The 16,315-nt window shown below is 37.0% G+C and overlaps 1 pseudogene; it reads left to right on the top strand.

The window, feature by feature from the left end:
• Nucleotides 1–2,061: 2,061 nt before the first annotated feature.
• Nucleotides 2,062–5,389, top strand: LOC120282876 (annotated as a pseudogene).
• Nucleotides 5,390–16,315: the final 10,926 nt, after the last annotated feature.

Genomic DNA, 16,315 nt, shown 5'->3' with positions numbered 1-16,315 from the left:
GGTTTCGGGGAAGTGGGTAGGATTTCCTTTCTTTTTAGTTGATTAGAGCTAAATATTTTGCATCTTCATTCTATCATGATAATGGTTTTTCCAATATGTTGGCCACATCGAGTAACTATAGGACAGATAATGGTGGGGGCAAGGAGTGGGTTGGGGTTGTGCGAAAATTTCTTTGCTTATAAGTTTTACAAGATAAGTTTTAGATTACTAAATGCTTCAATTTTTACTAAACAATAAATAAAACATCTTCAGTAATATTTTTTTTCAATAATCAAAATTTACAAGATAAAATATATTTTCTTATGTTAGTATATATAATATAGTGTTATGTATTTTGAGCTATCTAGAAAATAATTTCGAACTCAACTACTATGCATTTGAGTTTGTTTTGTGCTGATTATTTGAAATTTTAAGTCTTCCGTAACAGAGCCAACCTTAAATCTTGGCCTAATTAGGTGCTTCATTCCACTCATGGCCACAAATGTTTGTGACTTATACCCTTGTGGTTACAAACATTTTTTTTGTAACCAGATGAGCACATATCTTCTCTCTGGGAGCACGTGTGGTCATAATGACCTGTTTAGAAGCTAATTCCGGTGACTTAGCTGATGTGAATGCCATCGTGTATAAGTAAAACTATAACCACGCATACGTGGCAGTCCAACTCAGAAAAGTTTTTAAGGCTTTGATAGGGACGCAAGTGTGCGTGCCGATCAAGTAATAAAGTGTAAGTGTAGAGTGTCAGTCCACAGGGAAGAAAGTGAATACTAGTAATGACTCTAGCTTGGAAAATAGCCTGAAAGATTGAGTGTTGTGTGTGTGAACAAAAATAGAAAGTAACAAGAAAATATGGGAAATGATAGGAGAGAAGTCAATGAAGAAAGTGATGTTCGGGCATAACATCCCTCTAGGGTTATGAAGTACGGGACAATGGTTGCCTAAACATGCAATCCTATTTGAACCAAAAAGTCTCCAGAATTATACTAAATCCCAATTTTTCAAGCGAAGAGTAATTGATTAGGTGCAGAGATAATACAGACATCCACACTATTGCATTAACACTCTATAAAACCTTATTGTGGCTTAGTGATAATCTTTTAAATAGATAATCTCCCCCAAAAAGAGAGATTACCCCAAATCCAAATACAAAGCAGAAATGTGATTTCTCCTAAAATCCGCTCCACATGATTGCAAATAGCACGAAGATTAACACTAATCCATTCGAAAGGATGGTGGGAGACAAAGTTTCCTAGATACCCTAACTAGAGGTGTACCCACTATCTCGAATTGCGGCAAGTCTATGTTAGGCAGGAATTTCTTCTCGTCACGTAGTAATACCAACTATGATAGCTATGGATTTCGCCTCATTAGCAACCAAGCATTAAATCACACAATTAGAATCAAATAGATGAGATTGCAAGTAAGAAAACATTCAAAGTATCAAAGATCCAACAACCAATGTCAAAATATAAACCCTAGAGTTCAACTATGACCAAACATCTACAAATTAACCCTCCATTAATGGAGGGCAAGCATTCAAGATACAAATAATTTAGGAAAACATGAGAATCATGAAAACTCCCTTTTCAATCCCAAGGATGAAGAATCTCTAGAGGAGTTCCTTGAAGAGCTTCCACACAGACTACCAAGGTGAGCTTGACGACTATAATCTTCAATCCCCTTGAATGTAGATTTGAATCCCTCTCCAAATCGTTCCTTAGGTGCCGGAGATTCATCTCTTTTCTCCCCTAACTACACATCCAAGAAAAAGAATGCCCTAAAATTCTCATAAGTTCTATTTATACCCGACTGCTTACTAGCTGCTTACCGGTGTAAGGGTTCGTAAGGAAGCTAAAGAAGATGGTCGTGAGTCTTACGAGAACACTTATGGCTGCAAGTCGTGTCTGCAAGGTCTTATGTATGTGTTATAGTCCATCTTACAACTATAAGTACTGGACCATAAGCTTTACTGTTCTGCTTCTTGCGACCACCCTTACGGGTGTAAGCTGTGTTGTAAGCTCCTCTGAATGGTTCTTACAGGTATCCTTAAAGGTGTAAGTCATGGCCATAACGTCCTTTGAATTGGCTTTAAATCACTCTTACGGGCATAAGCATTCTCGCAAGGTCTTCTGGAATTGGCTTACAGCCATAAGGTGGGCTATAAGCTGCCCGTAAGCCACCAAGTTTGCCTTGCCCTTGTTCTAATGATACCGAGAGAGCTCCAACTTCATCGTTTGAGGTCTGAAATGCTTTCTTTGGCTCTCTCTCCTTTAAGTCCTGCCCTAAGCCTGTTGATGTGAAACACACTATATTTAACATCGAATTCTACAATATGGTTCTATTACATGTCAATTGAGTGTAAAAAATGATATGAAATACATGAAATTTGTACACTCATTAGGCGTCAATATATAGCCCAATCCGGCAGTAAAATTATCCTGTTTGTTCATCAACTGAGTTACCAAATTCTTGGTTTGCTCAACAGTTTGCTCTTCTTGCCTCGTGTAAGACTGTTTATAGTGGTTCACCGAATGTACTACCTCTCTTCTTCTCTGAGTTCGGTCGACCCATTCTGGAGAACAAAAACCACACAAAGTTCACTCTTGATTTGATTTAAGAACTCGAGAGCTCCACCGCCGATGCTAAACCTCTCGTCGACTTTAATAACTCCTGGTAAAGCATGAAGATTCAAGGCACCAACACTACAGCCAATAACACAAACCCAAATGAGTATTCATAGAAAGATGACGTTAGTGCAAGCATCTTAAGAGGCAAACTAGTCTCCGATGCCATTGACAACTCCATCGCTGGAACCACCATGCAAACATTCACCAATCCAGCGTGGGTCGAGATCGGAGTGCTACCCAAATGTTTAGCCAAGAATAGCCGCTTCATGCCGGAGGAGCTTTTCAAGATGCATCTCTGTGCTATTCCTGTCACCAGCTTTATTCTCCCGCCACCTTCTTATGATAACTCAATAACTCATGAAAGGAGTTCAAGAACGGCATGACTTCTTTGCCATTGGAATGTCCACCATGTTCTACACCTAAGCCGACGCTTTCCTAATCTTTCTCCAAGAACGCTACACCTTCATGAGAGAAACAACCTACAACGCTTACCGCCGTTCATCCTAGGTCCTCTCCAATGCATCATTGATATCCCATCTCTCCTCCTTCTCTCTATTGCCTTATTCGCTATTGGCCTCACCGGTGATGCCTCTGTCTTCTTCTTCTTCTTCTTTCTAATAATCTTCACTTTATTCTGGGGTGGCAATGGGTTTGCTATCTTCATCTTTAGTATCGTTTCTCATGTCATGCTTGGATACACCGTCGTCATCATCACTCTCTGACAAGGTCCCTTTGCGTATATCCCGCAAGTGCACGGGTTTGTCGAAGTAATAATCCCGGATGAGCGGGTATCGAATCCACAGGGAGTAGGGAATAAAAACACTTAATCCGCTTCTTAGCTATGTGAAAGATCAGTAGTGATAAGTGTGACAATGATTCAATTCTCAAAAGTAAAAACAACAAGTAAGAGAGCATGAGTAAAGGAGGAGGTAAGGCAATCGATAAAGATGGGGTACTCGGATAATGCTCAGCCTAGAACAATTGTTTCAAGTGCAAGAACCATCTATTATGCTTCCTAATCAATGCAATGGTGATTCGTGGAAATCCTTAAATACATAGTCCCAAATCTAAGGTCAACTATGCCTAACTCTACACATGTCCCGGAGGAGAGATTAGATAACCTCTCAACCTCGCACTCGAATAGAGTTGCAATGAGCTCTAGGGATTCCAAGTGATAAATCTCTTCTTAATTATAGACCTAACTCTTTGGTCCAGGTGGTAGATCCCTAACCATGATTAAGCCCTAGATACTAAGATCACCTCAACGCTTCACTCCGTTGCACGCGCAATTAAGCCCCAGCGGAGGGTCATCCCTTAGACCATTCACTCTATTATGGCCGCAAAGAACTCGAGGAACGGAGGTAGAATCTATCACGTCGGAGAGGAAAGGGGACGCTCCTGAACCTCTCGCCTCACCCTCTCAACCCTCTCCAACCTAGCTTTGTCTAACGCTCGTGGTGTGTCACTCACTCACAAGGTTACCAACAAGAACTCTCAACCCTAGTGTCACTCTAGGGGAAATGTTCATACAATCAAGCATTCAAGGTTGGAACTCACAACAAACATCAATTAATTGAAAGTATAATAAAAAGATTCAATGAAACAAATACATCCTAGGGTTCACAAATACCCAAGTACCCATTAGGGGTTTAGCTCTCCATGGAGCTAAGTACAATCAAAGAAATAGAATGTAAAAGCAATGAATCCATAGAGAAACCCCCTCGATAGTCGTGTCGATGGTTTTGTGGAAAGTACTCTACTCGTCGTCCAAGGATTCCCTTGTCCGGTATAGGATACGCCTCGACGGAAGCTCCCCTACCAACCTTCTTCCAAAGGAATGACGATGTCGGAGCCGTAGAACCTCTCCAAAACCCTAGCCAATACCTCTCGAAACCCTAGCCGAAACCCTCTCTCAAGTTGGGGAAAAGATGGAGAAAAGAATGCTGAAATCGGAGCTGAAATCGGCTTTAAATAGGGCTGGAATAGGGCATCCACACGGTCCTGTAGATTTTTCACACGCCCGTGTGGATTCTCTGGAATTGTGATTTTTGGCCGACTGTGAACAGTAACCATTACATTGATTTGCTACAATAACCTGCTACAGTAATCTGCCAAAAATACTCCCGAATCCACTTTTCATCGAGCTAACATAAACGGGCACACGTTTATGACGTGGATCGCTTTGCTTCTTCAATGATGGATAAGTTGATGGAGATCTTGTTCTATGTGCATAAGTCAGAATGCTTGAGTGTGACTGTCCTTGTGCCCCTCCAAATGGTTGTGCTAACTCAAATACGGGGAGGTTGGCACACACTCTAGCATCTCACACCTGACTCATATCTTCGCGTTTGAACTTTAGCAAGATTTCCTCCAAAATCGGTGCATTGTGATCCACATTGGCTTCCTTCCTTCATAATTGGTTTCACAACCCAACCTGCATAAAAGTAACATAAAAACACACATATTAGTGTAAAAACCCGAGAAAAGTAATGCTCAACATAAGGAAAGAATGCTTCGCATTCATATCACACAAACACTTATCACTCTCACCTATTTCTTTTTCTTCATTGGCTTCTTCATCAATAGAGACAGGATTCCAAATTATTATATTTGGTTTCATTATTTGTCTCTGGTTAAATATCTATATGAAGCAGTGCTGATGAATGAGTTTGATGATTCAACAAAAGTGTTTTATGAGAGGAACTCAGATGTTTAAAAACACTCCACTGGGGTTGTTACTGGAGGTGATCATGCACATGTGAGTAAAATGATTTTTTTATTTTTAGTGTTGACTTGGTATTGACATGGATTAGACCTTAAAACTTTTCTGAGTTGGACTGCCATGTATGCGTGCTTATAGTTTTAATTATACATAATGGCGTCCACGTCAGTTGAGTTACCAGAATTAGCCTCCAAACATGCCATTATGGTCACATCTGCTCCCGAAGAAAAGATATGTAGTCATCCAGTTACCAAAAAAATGTTTGTGGCCACAACAATATAAGTCGCAAATATTTGTGACCACGAGTGAAATGAAGCCCCCAACTAGGATGTAAAACATGAATTTGGATTTCAACATATACATGAGACCAATGATCTTCTAAAATGGTTCCAATGGACCAAAACAAAGTAGTTACGTGCCAAAAGCTATATATATATATGTATATATATATATATTAAAAATTAAACCATAACTATGAATGAAATTTATATTTTTATTATTAATGAAGGTGAATAAATCACCAAAGTTTATTAGGAGAGAGACTATATACATTACTTAGCTAACAACAAAGAGTGGTCAAATGCAAATGAGGAGAAATAAATAAAGCCACTGCTAAAGACATCTTTGAATAATTAGGACATTCCCCCAAATCTCCTCCATAAGATTGGTGGAGGGTTCATACTTGGGTTCTTTGATGAGTGTGTGCCATAAGTCTGTGGCAACAAAATCTTTTGTGGTTCTTCGGTCTACACTAGTTGGGAGACCAAAGATTTGATTAAATTAAGAAAGATTGAGTTTGTAGTCTTGGTTAAGAAGCCAGAATGCGATCCCACCTTTTTCACTTCCCGGACCATAGACAACATGGAAACAATTGAACTTAAAAATTCTAAGGTCAAGAGTTCATAGGTGGGAAATCACATGTTGACAAATTCGGTCCAACCTAGGTTGCCTACCATCCAATAAACATCATCTATAATGCCTAAGGTGCGCATGAGACCATCATCCATATACCTGATTGGAATAGTCCTTCTTTTTTAAAGAACCCGATGCCTATTCCGTTGAAAATTATCTCTAAAGATGACGCCATGTGAATCAAACAAATCCGCAAATGAGGCACAACTCGTCGGATAAAGCCTTGGAGGTTGGTCTCGGGAGCTTGAGGCAGCAGCGGCGTGCCTTGTTCTCTTAGTCGGCATGTTGGAGAGGTTACAAGAGGAGTTCAATGTGTGATGGTGAGGAGGCTGATGAGGAGGGGCAGGTGGTAGTGTCAAGGTTGCTGCCGAAATCATGGTGACAATAGAACTCACCTGTAGTAAGTGCTCTGGTTATGGTGAGAGATTTCAGGAAGGGGAGATGAGAATGGAAGAAGGCTGACTTGGTTTTGGGAAGAAAAGAACTTGATGGTTGATGTGATGGGGAAAAGTAAAGGAAGGGTCTGAGTCAGTCTTGGGTGGGAGAAAAAGTAATATAGGTGGATGGGGAGAGAAAGGTGGTCCTTGGGATTAGGAAAAAGTTAAGAAGATTTGGATTAAAAAAGTGTTTCTGATTTCTTCTGCTTAATGCATGATCCACACCCGTGTTCCCCGACATACCCTGGTTATGTTTCTTGGCAGTCGATCCTGATGAGTTTGCATTGGAATATCAAATAAGCTAATGGAAATCATGGGACAATTCCGAACTTGCACAAAATATTTAGACTTGAATCAACTAACATAACTGAAAATTTACATACACAAATAGTGAAACAAGACAGAAGACTAAAAATCAAAAAGAAAGGGTAAGGCTTGGAATGCCTTCCAAGCAAGAGCTCATTTAAATGTCATGAGTGTGACCCTTTTTTATTTATGGATTCAGCGATGAAGGGTTTGGGAGAGTATAGATTCTCTCTTTTTCATTGAGCTTTCCAACAATGTCATGCTTCAGTCTTTGTCCATTGACTTTGAAGGTGCGAGTTGCTTCACTTTGAACTTCAGCGGTGTCGTATGGTAAAACCTTGGACACCCTAAAAGGCCCTGACCACCTTGACCTTAATTTCCCGGTAAAAAGATTGAATCTAGAATTAAAAAGTAGGACCAAATCCACTTTCTCAAAATTCTCTATGAAGAATCTGGTTGTCATGACATAATTTCATTCTTTCCATGTAGGCTTTTGTGTTTTCATTGGCATCCAATCTCAGTTCATCGAGTTCTTGTGGCTGAAGCTTTCTCTTTTCTCTAGCTATTTTCATATCAAAATTAAGAGTCTTAATAGCCCAATACACGATATGCTCCAACTCAACCGGCAGATGGAAAGCTTTGCCATAAACTAAGCAAAACGAGGTCATGCCAATAAGGGTCTTGTAGGCAGTCCGATACTCCCATAAGGAATCATCAAGTTTCAATGCCAATCTTTTCTTATTGTTGATACAGTTGTCTCAAGTATACTTTTGATCTCCCAATTTGAAATTTCAGCTTGCTCACTCTTTGAGGGTGGTATGGTTTGGTGATCTTGTGTGTCACACCATATTTCCTAAGTAGACTCTCAAATTGTCGTTCAATGAAGTGTGATCCCCCATTACTTATAACATCCCTAAGAACTCTAAACCTTGGAATAATAACCCATTTAAAGAGTTTCATTACTATCCGAGCATCATTTGTTGGGGATGGAAGAGCATCAACCCATTCAAAGACGTAGTCCACAATCACAAGAATATAATTGTTGTTGCATAAAGATGAAAACGACCCCATATAATCAATTCCCCAAACGTCAAAGACTTCCACTTCAAGAATGTAATTAAGAGGCATTTCATGTCTCCTTGAGATGTTCCTGATTCTTTGACAGCGGTTGCAAGCAAGCATATATCTTCTCACATCTTTGAAAAGTGTCAGCCAATAAAACCCAGCTTAAAGTACCTTGGATGTAGTTTTTTTCGAAGAACTAGAGTGACCATCATAAGCTGAAGAATGACAATGAAATAGGATATTTTTTTGCCTCATCTTAATGGATACATCTTCAAAGTATTCCATTAGCACATCGCTTATAGAGGAATGGTTCATCCCAAAAATAATGTTTCAAATCTACAAAAAACTTTTTCTTCTGCTGAAATTTCAGATCTGGTGGCAGAATCCCACAAGCAAATAGTTCACAAAATCTGCATACCATAGAGCTTCAATCTTAGGAAATTTCAGCAGCTGTTCGTCAGAGAATGCATCATTGATGCCCAGCTTGTTTTCTCAATTCTTATCCATATCTTGATGCAATCTTAAGAGGTGGTTGGCTACTACATTTTCTGTGCCTTTTTTTTTTTCACAAATCTCAAGGTCAAACTCTTGAAGAGGAAGAATCCATCTGATTAATCTTGGTTTTGCTTTCTTTTTGCTCAAAAGATATCTAATTGCAGCATGGTCATTATACACTATTACTTTGGAACCAACAAGGTAGGATATGAATTTATCAAAAGTGAAAACAACTACAAGGAGTTCTTTTTCTATTGTGGCATAATTTACTTGGGCTTCATCTAACACTTTGCTTGCATAATAGATCGCATTCAACCTCTTTTCTTTCCACTTCCCTAACACAACCCTTACTACATAGTCACTTGCATTGCACATGACTTCGCATGACAACTCCTAATTAGGTGGCTAAATTATTAGTACAATGATTAATACCTTTTTCAACCTGCTGAAAACATCCAAACAATCATGTTTAAAATCAAAAGGAACATCATTAACCAACAAATTAATTAGTCAAAGGTTTTGCGATTTTTGAGAAATCCTTTATAAAGCGTCGATAGAATCCCGCATGTCCTAGAAAGCTACAGACACCTTTGCCTTGTCAACTTCAATCCCACGCTCAGACACCACATGTCCCAGCATAATGCCATCATGTACCATAAAATGGCACTTCTCCCAATTAATAATGAGATTTATTTCTTGGCACTTGCATAGCACCTTAAACAAGTTAGTTGAACATTCATCAAAAGTTGGGTCATACACCGAAAAATCGTCCATAAAAACCTCCATGATGTTTTCAATAAAGTCTAAAAAAATGGTGGTAATACAACGTTGAAAGGTGGCAGGGGCATTACAAAGACCAAAGGGCATCCTCCTATAGGCAAAAGCTCCATAGGGACAAGTAAATGTGGTTTTATGTCGGTCACTAGGATAGGTGGGAATTTGGAGGTTTTTATGGAGAATGTTTGGCCAACCTTTCAAGCATTTGATCTATAAAAGGGACTGGGAAGTGATATTTCCTTATTACTTTGTTCAATTTCCTATAATCGATGCACATCCTCCAATTGTGACTGTTCTAGTTGGAATTAATTCATTGTTTTCATTTTCACCACGGTCATGCCTCTTTTTTTTGGGACTACTTGCACCGGGCTGACCCATTCACTATTGGAAATCGGGTAAATATGCTAGAATCGAGCAATTTCAGCACTTCTTTCCTAACAACTTATTTCTTATCGGGGTTCAATCTTCTTTGATGTTCAATGGAGGGTTTGTAATCAGATTCAAATAAAATTCTATATATACAAACTGAGCGATGTATTCCTTTCAAATCATCAATGGTGTATCCTATGGCCTTTTGGTGTAATATAAGCTCCTTTATAAGTTTTTCAGATTCTGTCTTGCTTAGATTAGCATTAATAATCGTAGGATATGTGGAATTGGGTATAAGGAACTCACACCTAAAAGTAGATGGGAGAGGTTTTAATTCTACCTTTGGAGCTTTGCATTCTTCTAGGTTGTGTACTACAGAAATTGGCTCTAGAATTTTAGTTTTGGCCTGCTAGTGCTGCAAAAATTCCTTGGGGTATAGTAGTTGCGCATAATCTCTCATCTCACCATCTTCATCATCTTCTAGCTCATGTTGTACCAACCACAGCAGGAGTGGATCTTTGGAGAAGTGTTTCGGCAACTCCCTTTTGATAGCTTGTTCAAGTAAATCAACCCTACAACAAGAGCTTTCAACAAAAGAACACTTAACAAAATTTGCCAAATCAAATTCTACTTTTTCTTTACCAACAGTTAAGGAAAGTTTGTCATTTTTAACATCAATAAGTGGCCCTACAGTAGGCAAGAAAGAACGATCGGGATTTGCATATCTTCTTCCATTTCTAGGACTAAAAAATCAGCTAGTATAAAGAACTTGGGATGTCTTCAAGAATACCTATTGGGTGTTTGACGGATCAGTCTGCAGGTTGTAAGGAAATTGTTGTCGGCTTCAACTCACCCATGTCTAGTTTCTTGCACACCAACAGAGGCATTAAGCCAGCACTTGCACCAAGATCACATAAAGCTCTTTCAAAGCTTGCGGTGTCAATTTCACTACAAGAAAACATAGGTATTAAAGACGGAAAATTCTGTCACTGATAGCTAAAATTCCGTTGGTGATAACTTTTACTGACAAAATTATCTGTTGGAAAATTGTCACTGAAAAACAAGTGGCTAATGCTATTCCGTTGGAAAAGGCTATTCCGTTGGTGATACTTTAGTGAAAGTGTATATTACCAACAAAATTCCGTTTCTAAAGGTAATTATTACCAACGGAATTTTCCATCACTAACGGTGTTTATTACCAGCGGAAATTCCGTCACTGAAGGTGTTTATTACCAACGGAATTCCGTCTCTGATTGTTTTATCACCAAACGAATTATGTCACTAAAGGTGTTTATTACCAACGGAATTCCATCCCTGAAAGTCTTTATCACCAATGGAATTATGTCCTTAAAAGACTTTATCACCAATGAAATTCCGTCACTGAAAGTGTTTATTAGCAACGAAATTTAAGTTTTAAAAATAATTATTACCCATGAAATTCCGTCTCTGATAGCATTTTTTATTTTTTATTATTATTTTTTTTAGCTTCATTTCGCTGTATTACTTATAACCAATACCATTTCATAAACTCTATATAATAACAAAATCATTTATTCATAATAAAAAACAAGTTCAATAGTATTCAAAGTAAATAAGTTCAATTTTTCATCATATCTAAAAACACGTTCATACATAACCAAAACATGAACAAGAGAAGTCTTTCTTGAGGTCCTTCAGCATTTTGTTGTAGCTGAACTCTTTCTTCAATTGCCACACAATGGTTACTCTTCCCCCAGTTGTGCTATTATATGCTCACATGTACATGCTCCTTTGCTCGAACACCAAAATTATCTGCCTTAGCTTCGGAAAAAGGATATGCAACAAGAGGATTAAGTTATACTTTTAATTAAGAATGATAAACTAGTAAAACAAAAGGTAAAAAATTAAAAATAATAACAAGAGAAAGATACAGGCAATGTCTCAAAGAACGAAAAGAATAAAGAACTTTCACCATCCATATCCCATTGTTAAAGAATGAAGAGATCAAGCACTTTATTTACATAGGAATAAATGATATTAAAAATAAATAATTATGTATTTCATATGCAACTTATAGGTCAAAAACATAACTATAGTCATTCTTTGATTTATTGATGCAAACCTAATTCTCAGCAACACCGCTAGGGAAATTCCTCAACTTAGTTTCTATAAGAATTATATTAAAAATACAATCTTAAATCTAAGCAATGTATAAGAATGATATCCAAATTAGAAAAATTAGTAGGCTTTCAAAGCTAAGCAAATCCATCATTCTTTCAACATTCAGATATAAGAATGGTATCCATATCAATTAAATGCATAGTTCCATTATCATTCATTGCTTAATTAATTTATAAATAACTCATCACTACCGAATCTCATTAGAAAACTTTAGAAGGAGTCCATAATGCAAACGAAATTAACAAGCTAGATAGGCATTTATATAATGCTAGAACAAAGAAAAATATTCATCAAATGTTCAACAAGCAGAATTATTATCCAACCTAGCAAAACGAAATATAATACAAAAGATACAAAAACTTTGTCACGCATGGGCATAACAAATACTTACTTGAGAAGGTACAGAATGAATAGCTGAAATTGGAGATGACACATTGGAAGGAGAACCAGCAAATATGGCAGAGCATTTACTATATGTTGTTCCAATCCCCACTTCAGCACCAAAAGCAACAGTTGCCCACAATGCCTTCAAAACTATAGAAACACTTAAATTTCAAGTTAATCAATCCGATCAAACAATGTCCATGTGCATACAGTACATACCCTCCGATCAATTAATTCTCATAATTAATATGATCAAACATATCATCAATAATGCACATCAACAGTCAGAATGATGAAAATCCTAACATCAAACACCATAAAATGAATAGTATCACAAGCCCAAGCATGGTGAATACTATTCATAGATGCACACATAAAAAACCATAACAAAATATGTATATATACTAAGTAGCAAATATGAAATCCTCGCCCAAAGAAATGAAAATAGATGAGAAGGTAACATTGAAAATTTAAATATGGCAAACTAGAGTTTCTTAGATTACAAGAAACAAACTTTGAAGCATTCCAACATAGACAAACACTGACCATAAATAGAAAACAACATCACTTTTTTAGCAAGAAAGAAACATTAAAAAAAAATCCAACAAAACCAAAAAGGTCATGCTCCAAATTCACCATTAATCAATTCAACATGCCAATGCACTCAAATAATCCCCAAACGATCAAAAAAAGAAACACCAACCAATCTAACAAAACCCAAAAGATCATGCTCTGAAATCACCATGAATAAATTCATCAAGGCATTAAAAACAGTACCAAAATGATCAAAAAAAGAAACAAAAACAAGAGAATGATAGAACACACCTCCAAGGATGATCGGAATCTCCAAAAGCTACGATCCTCGAATGCCTTTGATGAATGTCTCTAATGTTCCTCTCGATCTCGAGCTCCCAAGACGTGAGATTTGAAAAAATGTTGGGCTTTGGAGAAGAAGAGGCGTGCGGTTGGCAATGAAACATCAAAGCTCAAAGAGAAAGTAAGGTTAGGGTTAGGGTTCAGGTTTCCAAGGCTCTCGAATCAGACGCTGAGGGTGAAATGAGTATTGTTTGGGAAGAATTTTTATTTAATAAATAAATTTTGAAAATTTCTAGTTATTTTGCATTTACATCTCAACAAATGGCAAAATTACAAGAATGTATGCAAGGGAAAAATATCACTTTTGAACAAAAAAAAAAATAAAACAAAATAAAATAAAATAAAATAAAATAAAACAATCTATAATGCGGAAAAACAATATATGGATATAGAAAATTAAAAATAAAAATTCTTAAAAAAGAAATTTAATAAATAATATATTTACAATTGGTGCAAATATTTTTAATTGTTTTGAATATATTTAATTCAAATATTTAAATATAATTAAATATAATTAAAAATTTTTGGTGATAATCCAAAAATTCCGTTGGTGATAATAAATATTCCGTCGGTGATAGTACCGAATTCCGTTGCTAATAATTCAAAAATTCCGTTGGTGATAATAGTAAATTCCATGGGTGATAATAACAAATTCCGTTAGTCATAATACAAGAATTTCATCGGTGATAGTAAACAAGTCTATTGGTAAAAGTTCTCAATTCCGTTGGTAATAACACAAAATTCCATTGTTGATAATCCAAAAAATTCCGTAGGTGATACTACTATATTCCGTTGGTGATAGTCCAAAATTCCGTTGGTGATAGTATCAAATTTCGTTAGTAATAATTCAAAATTTCCGTTAGTGATAATAGTAAATTTCGTGGGTGATAATAACAAATTCTGTTGGTGATAATACAAGAATTCCGTCGGTGATAGTAAACAATTATGTTTGAAAAAGTTCTTAATTCCATTGGAAAAAATACAAAATTCCGTTGGTAATAACACCAAATTCCATTGCTAATAATCCAAAAATTCCGTAGATAATAATACTATATTCTGTTGGTGATAGTCCAAAATTCCGTTGGTGATCATTCAAGATTCTATTACAAATATAATAAAAAAAAGATTTTAAAGATTAAGAAAAAATTAATAATATTTACCAATGGAGTTCTAAAGGAATATATCAGCGACGAAATATTCCGTTGGTGATAATATAATATTCCATCACTAATGTCTTGGTAGGTGTCAAATCCTTTCCTTTGGAATTCCATCACAAAATCCGTTGGTGATATTAACTTTCACCCATGGAAAAATTCCGTTGGAAATTTTCCATCCCTGATGCCCCTGTTTTCTTGTAGTGGCAATTTGTTTTGAATTAAGGCGATGTACTCTTCTATTAATGCCACCGTTTCATATTCTTCCAATCTCCTTTTGTTGGATAAAATATCTTTAAAGAATTTTGCGTATGATGGAATTTGTTGTAATGCTTTTGTAAAAGGAACATTGATGCATAGCTTCTTGAAAACCTCGAAAAACTATACAAATTGTTTGACTAGCTTAGCCTTGGCTAATCTTTGTGGAAAAGGCACAGGTGGTGTGTAAGGCTTCAGAAGTGCGTACCTCGGTGCATCATCATCCTATTCTTCACTTCCACTATCTTTTTCAGCCATTTATTGAGGTGTTTCATTTTTTTCAATTGGATTTACTTCAACAATTTCATTCTCAGCTTGTCTTGGCTTAGGATCCTCCAATTTCTTACCACTTCTTAAGGTTATGTCCTTGCAATGTTCATTTGGATTAATTTATGGTTTTCCTGAAAACATTCCTTGGGGTCTGGATGAAGAACTTACCTGTTGAGTAATTTAGTTTTGTAGCATTTTGTTGTGTGTCGCTAAGGAGTCAACCTTGGAAGTGAGTTGCCGAATTGCTTCATTCATGACTTGAGTTTGTTGCTTGAATTCTTCATTTTGTTTAGCTTGTCTTGCAACAAAATTTTCTAACAAAGCCTCTAAATTCAATTTCTGCACTGGTTGTGGATTAGAAATCCTCTACTAAAATCCTGGTGGCTATTTAAAAATATTAGAGCTGTGGTTTTGATAAAATGGGACGGATTGTTCTTGTAAAGATGGTTGGGATGATTTCGGCAACCGGGGGTGTAGGTATTGGAGAATGGATCATTGACGGGTCTTTGACTGAAGTTGTTGAGATAGTTCACTTGCTCATTTGATAGTTCTGAATAGGAAGCAATCAGCTGGCACTTTGTGGTAGAATGTCCTGCGCAACCGCAGATTTCACATGTAACATTGGTGGCACATGCAGCAGTCATATTAAGCTTGTCAAACCTCTGCGCTAATGCGTCGACCTTGGCTGCTATAAGGTTTAAAGCATCTACATCATGTCTCCCTGCAGGTTTTGATGTTGTGCTTCTTTCACTTGACCATTGATAGTGATTAAGTGTCATGTCTTCAATCAAGTTATAAGCTTCATCCACACTTTTGTTCATGAGTGCTCCTCCTACCACGGCATCAACTGAAATGCATGCATTGTAATTCAGTCCGCTGTAGAATGTCTGCACAGTTGGCCATTTCTCTAAGCCATGGTGGGGTATAATCTCATCAACTCCTTAAATCTATCTTAAGCTTCATACAATGATTTGCCGTCCTTTTGAGAAAAACCAATGATTTGATTCCTCAATTGAGCTGTTTTGCTTGGTGGGAAGTATTTAGAGAGAAAAGCTTAAAGAAATTGGGTCCACAACGTGATAAATCCCTCCAAAAGTGAGTGTAACCAAGCTCGAGCCTTATCTCGTACGGAGAAAGCAAAAAGTCTGAGCCTAACTGCATCTTGCGAAACTCCATTAGGTTTAACAATGTCAAAATACTCAAGGAAAACTGAAAGGTGGAGATGTGGATCTTCTTCCGGTGAACCTCCAAATTGATTCTACTGAATTAAAGATATGAGAGATGGCTACAATTGGAAATAATTAGCCTCAACTGGTGGTCTTGCAATGCTAGAATGCAGTCCTTGTGTACTTGGGGCTGTGAATTCCCTCAAGGTCTTATTATTATCTTCCATGTTTGATGCTTGTAAGGATTCTTTAAACTTTGCTTTCCTTTGATATTGAAGTTATAAATCTTTCTCAAATTCTTTATTTGGTTCCAACAAACTTCCAAAACTTCAAGCTC

Source organism: Dioscorea cayenensis, chromosome 18 (genome assembly GCF_009730915.1).
Source record: "Dioscorea cayenensis subsp. rotundata cultivar TDr96_F1 chromosome 18, TDr96_F1_v2_PseudoChromosome.rev07_lg8_w22 25.fasta, whole genome shotgun sequence".
In the NCBI taxonomy this organism is placed as follows: domain Eukaryota; kingdom Viridiplantae; phylum Streptophyta; class Magnoliopsida; order Dioscoreales; family Dioscoreaceae; genus Dioscorea; species Dioscorea cayenensis.
Note: the sequence above shows the minus strand (reverse complement) of the source record. Positions and strands in the feature narration are given on the sequence as shown.